The sequence below is a fragment of the Peromyscus californicus genome, unplaced genomic scaffold, assembly GCF_007827085.1.
Source record: "Peromyscus californicus insignis strain IS unplaced genomic scaffold, ASM782708v3 Scaffold_9__1_contigs__length_137607984, whole genome shotgun sequence".
Classification (NCBI taxonomy): domain Eukaryota; kingdom Metazoa; phylum Chordata; class Mammalia; order Rodentia; family Cricetidae; genus Peromyscus; species Peromyscus californicus.
The window spans coordinates 92,660,155-92,668,206 of NW_026294617.1; positions in this window are offsets into that span (position 1 = coordinate 92,660,155).

Sequence of the window (8,052 nt, forward strand, 5' to 3'; positions counted from 1 at the left end):
ATGTAGCAATTTGATACTAGTATCTATATATTAGATAGAAATGCAATATCTGTCCTGTGTGTGGGTTGTCTCACATATAGTATTTTTCCACATTCCTCCATTTACCTGCAAATTTCATATTTCCATTTTCTTTATAGCTTAATAAAATTCCACTGAATATAAATACCAAGTTTTACCATCTGTTCATCGGTTGGTGGGCATGTAGGCTGTTTCTAGTTCCTAGCCATTGTTAAAAGAGATGAGCAACTATGGATGAACAAGTATCTCTGAAGCAGAATATCGAGCTCTTTGGATATATCCTCAGGAGTGGTATAGCTGGGTCATACGGCAGTTCAATTTGTTGTTTTTTGAAGAATATCCACACTGATTTCCACAGTAACTATACCAGTTTTAATTCTCACTTCCTTGCCAGGAGTTGTTATCATTTATTTTCTTGATCTTAACTATCCTGGCTGGGGCAATAAATCTCAAAATAATTTCATTTTGCATTTTCCTACTGGCTAAGGATGTTGTTTAAAATATATCTTAGTCCTTTGCATTTTCTCTTTTGAAAAGTCTCTGTTCTAATTTGTACCTCATTTTTTAATTGCAATGTTTGATTTCTTGGTGTTCAGTGTTCATGGTTTGTTTGGTTGATTGTTTTATTTGTTTGTTTGTTTTTGCTTGTTTGCTGTTGTTATTCTTTGTATATTCTTTATGTAATCCTTTGTCAGATGTATAGCTAGAAAACATTTTTCCATTACATAGTCTACCTCTTCAGTTGACTTTTTAAAATTTATTTTCAATACAGAAAAATTTTTATTTTATAAGACCCACTGGTTGATTGTTTTTCCTATATCCTGAACAATCTAGATCCTATAAGTAAAGTCTTTACCTTCCTATGTTTTCAAATGACACACCCATTCTTTGAGAAGTTCCCAAAACCCATGTATGTCATGGGGCTCACAACCATCTGTAACTACAGGTACTGGGAATCTGCTACCCTCTTCCAGGTTCCACAGGCACTTGCACACACGGCATACATTTATGTACACATACACATAAAAATAAAACTAAACCTTTTTCTAAAAGTGGTTGCATTAAGAGTAAATTCTCCAAGAAATAAGATCTTTTGGAAGTCATCTGCTTTATCTTAGTGATATCCATCCTTCCTCTCATGATCCTGTCTATACCTTGACCATTTTCAGGCTTTAATTGTTGATTAAATACTATATTCAATTTTCATTTTGAAGCTCAAAAAAATTCAAATGAAGACAATGCTTTCACAATAAATTAATTGAAAGTTATACATGGTGATATTTTATTTGTACTGAAATGTGATTTTATTTGTATGCTAATAAATTAAGTTGCCTGGGGGTCAGAGCTAATAGCAAGCCATAGCAGAAGCCAGGTGGTGGTAGTGCACACCTTTAATCCAGATCACATGACAGACAGATCTCTGTGTATTCAAGGATACAGCCACCATGGAGACACACGCCTTCAATCTCAATACCAACCATAGAGACCTAGAGGTCTGTATAGACAGGCAGTGACAAGGAGGTCATGTGGTTGGGTTTACAACCAATGAGAAGGAAGAACAGAAAGTCAATAAAGAGACAGATACACAGGAAGTAGGTCTCTTGCTAAGGGGAAAGACAGCGCCAGGAAGGGTAAGAAGGCGGTTTTAAGTCTCAGCTCTCAGCTACTGCTCTGATCTCTTGGCTTTTAACTCTGCATTTGGCTCTGTGTTTCTTATTTAATAAAACTGTTCATCTACAGTTATAACTCCTTGGGCTAATAGAATAAAACTTAAATCCATCATTTATTTGGTTAGCTTGGCATAAATGGAGAAGCAATAGCTCTCAAAGTAAACAGTCACAAATGAAATGAAATCTAACACATTTCAAAGTAAGAAGCCAAAAGTCATTTGACTAGGTAAACAATATAAGGGGCAATTCTGGGTGTCTCCAATATGTAGAAAATAGTTTTCAAAACAAAATTTAAAAGCAAGCATTTTAAAATAAAAAAGTGAACAATCTTTCCCCAAATTAAAAATATAGGAAACTACATTTTCAGAAGAGGCCATTATAAAAACAGATCATGTGGTCTCTTTGGTTTGTCTCTTGCAGATGAAGAATTTACTAAATTTAAGATGGATGACTTTGAAAACCAACATAGATTGAATCCATTTCAGTGAACTATTCAAGACAGAGAACTATCTCCCAGGTCCTCTGGAAAATAATGGCACTCAAGTGCAGCACTAATTCAATAAGAATTTTCAAGAGTCAATATCGACTACTTAACATGGTGCGAGCAGAAAAGCTATTACTGTTGACTCCACTCCCATTACTCAGAAGCATTGCTTTGCTCTTAAACTATGGCTTTGGGGGATATTTAGATCTTTTCCCTCTAAGCATCCCTCATAATTTATTCCATCTGGAAGATTTGCATCGAGCATAATTTAGACTCTGCAGGCTCTATTTTCTCCTGGTGCAGAAACATAACTCCCATTAGCACTAATGAAAGCTATCTGTACATCTCAAGCAGGGCACCTCTCATAAGTGTTTAAGAACCAAAATGTTTTATGTCCTGTGAGAGGAGACGTATTAGAGAGAATCTGCATACAATTTGGCAAGGTTAAAATGCAAAGAGTTGATTGTTTTCCAAGTGATTGTATTCCAAATAAACAGAAAAAAGAAAAAGTATGTCAGGTTTCTCTAAAAACAACAGCAGCAGCAAACCGCCAAAACTCTCATATACTCAGGCACAGAAAGAGAAGTCTCATCTTCAAATACAAACAAAAGCCAGAAAATACTTCTGGCATAAGAGGAAGCTTGGAACCTAGGATTGTAATTCTTATCTTATTGTTTTTCTATTTTCTAAAGGGCTTTGAAGGGGTAGTTTTCCTTTTTTAAAGGTTTATTATTTGCACTTATGTGTATATGTTTGTGTGCATATGCCATGTGTGTGCAGGTACACACAGAGGCCAGAAGAAGCTGTCAGATCCCCTGGAGCTGGAGTTACAGGCAGTTGTAAGCTGTTCAGTGTGGGAGCTGGAACCAAACCCTGTTCCTGTGCAAGAACAATGCACACTTTTAGCCACTGACCTATCTCTCCTGCCCACTCTCGTCTTGCTTTATAGGACAAATGTTTTTGCTTTAAGAATATACAGCTTAATCTACATCACACTTGTTTTGCCTGGAGTCCAAAGATTGCCAAGTCTTTTATGAGTCCTAAACCACCTTTAGATGGATTATAACAAGGGCAGGTTCTTACTTTGATTAGTAGAAATTCATGACTAAAAGCAGGTCCTTTCCCAACCCTTTCTACTCAGCAGCAGCTTCAGATTGCTTTTCAGCCTAGAGTACTGCTGAGTTTCTCCACAGAACATTCTCAGGCCAAGCTCATGGCAACCTGTAGTAGTTTATCTTGAGAGCATCACCTTGAACTCCTGCCTGCACATACTCCTGGCCAGTGTGGAAGATCATTTGGAATACCAAAGCCTCTGCAATGCTGCTGGAGTAAATCTGGTAAGTCTCATCCTCACTCTTAAGAAAACAAAGCAGATATTTAATGCTTCCCAAAAACACAGAACTAATCCTGAGGAAGATTAAAAGATTTCTTCTTGATTTTAGAATCAAATGTCTATTCCAAAAGCTGGGAGTGTCGCCAAGTTTTAATATGAAAGAATGTTTTGGTTATCACAACATTGTCACTGAGGCTGTTTACTATACAAAACACTGATATAAAAAAACATCACTGTTAAACACTATTAGCATATTCGGTTGGAAAAACAAATGTAAACACAGATTCTCAGTGTTTGAATCATATGCAAGTGCAGTATTTATCTTTGTGAGGAGTGAGTAAATAGAAGCTTAGGGACAGATGAAGAGCTAACAAGCAAACTGAAGGATGTGTAAGGGGGTGCTTAGAATAGCTTAGGAGGTCTTATTTATTGTCAAAAATAACTAGTTAATTTCTCATCAGCATTTTTCTTCACAGCAAGTAGCTGTTATGCGCTTGTGATCTTATCAAATGGAATGTGTCTGGAAGCATATGTTTAATAAAATGTGTATGAGCACACAAATACACATACAACACTAAAGCAATGTCTTGGTTTCCTTATTTATTTGTTTGTTTTCTCATTCATTCATTCATTTATTTTACATCCTGAACACAATTTCCCTTCCCTCTTCTCCTCCACGTCCCTCTCCCAACTCCCCTTTGCCCCCTCCATTATCCATTCCTTCTCCATTTCTATTCAGAAAAGGATAGTCTTCCCATGGATATCAACAAAACATGGCAGTTGCACGTTTTCTAGTTATCTAGTTGCAGTAAAACTAAGCACCTCCCCTTGTATTAAGACTGGGAAAGCAACCCAGTATGAGGAGTAGGGTCCCAAAAGCCAGAAAAAGAGTCAGAGACAGCCCTTGCTCCCACTGTTTGGAGTCCCACAAGTAGACGCAAGCTACACAACTTAACATATATGCAGAGGGCCTAGGTCAGTTCCATGCAGGCTCCCTAGTTTTCTATTGTCTCTCTAAGCTCCTGGGAACCCAGGTTAGTTGATTCTGTGGGTTTCCTTATGATGTCCTTGACCCCTCTGGTTCCTACAATTCTTCCTGCCTCTCTTCAGTAGGATTACCTGAGCTTGACCTAATGTTTGCCTGCATGTCTTTGCATCTGTTTCCATCAATTGCTGGATGAAGCCTCTCTGATGACAATTAGGGTAGACATAAATCTATGAGTATAGCAGAATTATTAGACTCATTACATTCGCATTTTTTCCAGTGACATTTGGTTCTATCCTAGGTCTCTGGGCCATTCAGCCTCTGGATCCTGGCACTCCAGGCAGTGTCAGGAGTGGGCTCACTCTCGTAGCATGGGTTTCAGGCTGGACCAGTCACTGGTTAGCATGCCCACAATCTCTGTGCCACCCATACCCCAGCACATCCCATAGGCAGAACAGACTATAGGTCAAAGGTTATGTGGCTGGGTTGATGTCCCAAACCCTCCACTGGAAGCCTTGCCTGATCACAGGAAATAGTCAGTTCAGGCTACGCATCTACCATTACTAGCCATCTTAGCTGGGGACATCCTTGCAGATACTTGGGAGTTTCCTCTGCATCAGGTTTCTACCTCACCCCAAAATGCCCCCCTTAGTCATCTCTTTCAGTAATTTCCCCCTCTATCCCCCTCATGTTCCTATCCTCCATTCGCCTCCAGTCTACCCACAAAATCTCTTCTATTTCCCCTTCTCAGGGAGTTCTGAGCATCCCCCCTTGAGTCCACCTTGTTACCTAGCCTCTCTTGGTCTGTGGATTGTAGCATGGTTATCCTTTACTTTACAGTGGCTATTCATTTATAAATGAGTATGTACCATGTTTGTCTTTCTGAGTCTAAGTTACCTCACTCGGGATGATTTTTTTTTCTAGTTCTATACATTTGCCTGAAAATTTCATGATGTCATTTTTAACAGCTAAGTAATACTCCATTGTGTAAATGTACCACATTTTCTTTATCCATTCTTTGATTGAGGGACATCTATGTTGTTTCCAGGTTCTGGCTATTATGAATAAAGCTGCTATGAGCAAAGTTGAACAAGTTTCCTTATGGTATTACTGAGCACCCTTTAGGTATATGCCCAAGAGTGGTATCATTTGGGTCTTGAGGTAGATGGATTTCCCAATTTTCTGAGAAACTGCCATTTTGATTTCCAAAGTGCCTGTACAAGTTTATACTCCCACCAATGATGGAGGAGTGTTCCCCTTGCTCTACATCCTCTCCAGCATAAACTGTCATTTGTGTTTTTGATCTTAGCCGTTCTGATAGGTGTAAGATGTTATCTCAGAGTCATTTTGATTTACATTTCCCTGATGGCTAAGAATGTTGAACATTTCTTCAAGTGTTTCTCAGCCATTTGACATTCTTCTGTTGAGAATTCTGTTTAGACCTGTACCTCATTTTTAATTGGATCATTTGTTTTTTGATGTCTGGTTTCTTGCGTTTTTTTATATACTTTATGAATCAGCCCTCTGTCAGATGTGGGATCAGTGAAGATCTTTTCCCACTCTGTAGGCTGCCTTTTTGTTCTTTTGACAGTGTCCTTTGCCTTACAGAAGCTTTTCAGTTTCATGAGGCTCCATTTATTAATTGTCCATCTTAATGCCTACCCTATTGGTGTTCTGTTCATGAAGTTGTCTCTTGTGCCAATGCGTTCAAGGCTGTTTCCCACTTTCTCTTCTGTCTGGTTCAGTGTAACTGGATTTATGTTGAGGTCTTTGATCCACTTGAAATTGAAGTTTGTACAGGGTGATAGATACAAATCTATTTGCATTCTTCTACATGCTGAAATCTAGTTATACTTGGTTTCCTTTTAAACTGACAAATGCAAAGCGCTTTGAGAATTCAGGCACTTATCTATTTTAACTCTCTACATTATATCCAAGCACTTGGCGTCTGAGCACATTTGAGCAAAAGGAAATAAAAAAGCACAATATACATCGGGGAAGAGCTGACAGACAGGCTGAAGTCACTGGATTTGTTTGTCTAAATAATTTTTTCCATGTTATTTCCCTGATGTTTTATTTCATACATTTTCAGGTTGCTAGATGCTCAATATATGCTGTGCTTGATTAATTTCCTGTGTACTGACCCTACTATGCATGCTCAGCAGGCACATACAGCCCCATCCTCAATATCCAGGCATTAATATAGCTACTTGGACCTTTTATCTTCATATTACATCCAATTCTTTATATTCAAAATCAGTAGAGTATTATTTCATTTTTTACTGTTATAAACCACATCAAATTCCAAATAGAATTAAGGAGGGCTATAAATAAATTTCAAATGTATATATATTATCCTGGAGAAACATGTCAGTAACATTATGTTAAACTCATGTTTGTACTGAACTGAAATAATTAATAAACTTAAATAATTCTTTAACTTACATGCTATAGGCATGGAGAATGGAGAGTTTAGGAATTAGAAATAAGAATTCTTATGTACATGAATTCTTTGCTATTTTCTGATGATATAAAAACAGGTGTAGAATATTCTTTGTTGTAATTTTATTTATTTTGAGAAGATTTTATACCTGTATACAATATATCTTGATCATATCTTCCCCCAACTCACTCCTTCTAGCTCACCCTAGGATCCCCCAACACATCTCCTTCCCAATTTCGAATATTCTTCATTTTAATAACCCACTTAATCATATTAGTGCTGCCCCTATACTCATGAGTATGAGGTCATCAATGGGGCATACACAATTGATCAGTGTCTACTTGATCCTAAAACTATAACTGTTCCTCATCCAACAGTCATTAACTGCCAATAGTTCCTCAGCTAGGGATGGATCCTCATAGCCAATTAATCTTCATGAATTAAATTTCTTAATTTCTAATTTATGTTAGATGCAAATATGTAACTGAATTTTTATTTCTTAGCAATGGAATCTACTGTTTCCTGTGAAAACTAGAGAGTGTAGAGCTATTTTAACCTGAGGAGTCTGGAGGGTCAGGATTAATTTAAATAATGGCATACTCAATTGGTGTCCACTAGAGAACTGTTTAGAGTCTAGGGAAATAGCCCCACAAATGAAGAAGTACTTTGTTTTTGTCCTTTTGTGAGTTGGTATGAGAGTTTTCTCCAATATATTTTACATTTTCCCAAGAAACCTTGGAAATTAAAAAGACTACCATTAAAAATGGAAATAGAGATTTGTTCAGCTTTATTTTATTCTAAACATATTTGGTTGGGAGTGACTATCAAAATAGTTAACATATAAAATATGGGCAGCAACTAGTCAGAATACTAAGGTTGAAATCAAGCAATAACCTCCATCGACCTGGTGAAACCAAAGTGAGAAGAGAGATATGTATGACACCCGAGGGTACTTTGTAGAATACTGGAGGTATGCAGTCACAATTAATAAAGTACAATGAGCTCCTTATGGAGATTTATTGACCTGAAAAAAAAGATTGAACCTGTCTGATACTAATCTATTATGGCTCAGATTCAGGTAATATAAAATAACATCATTATTAGCAATTGTATAAAATA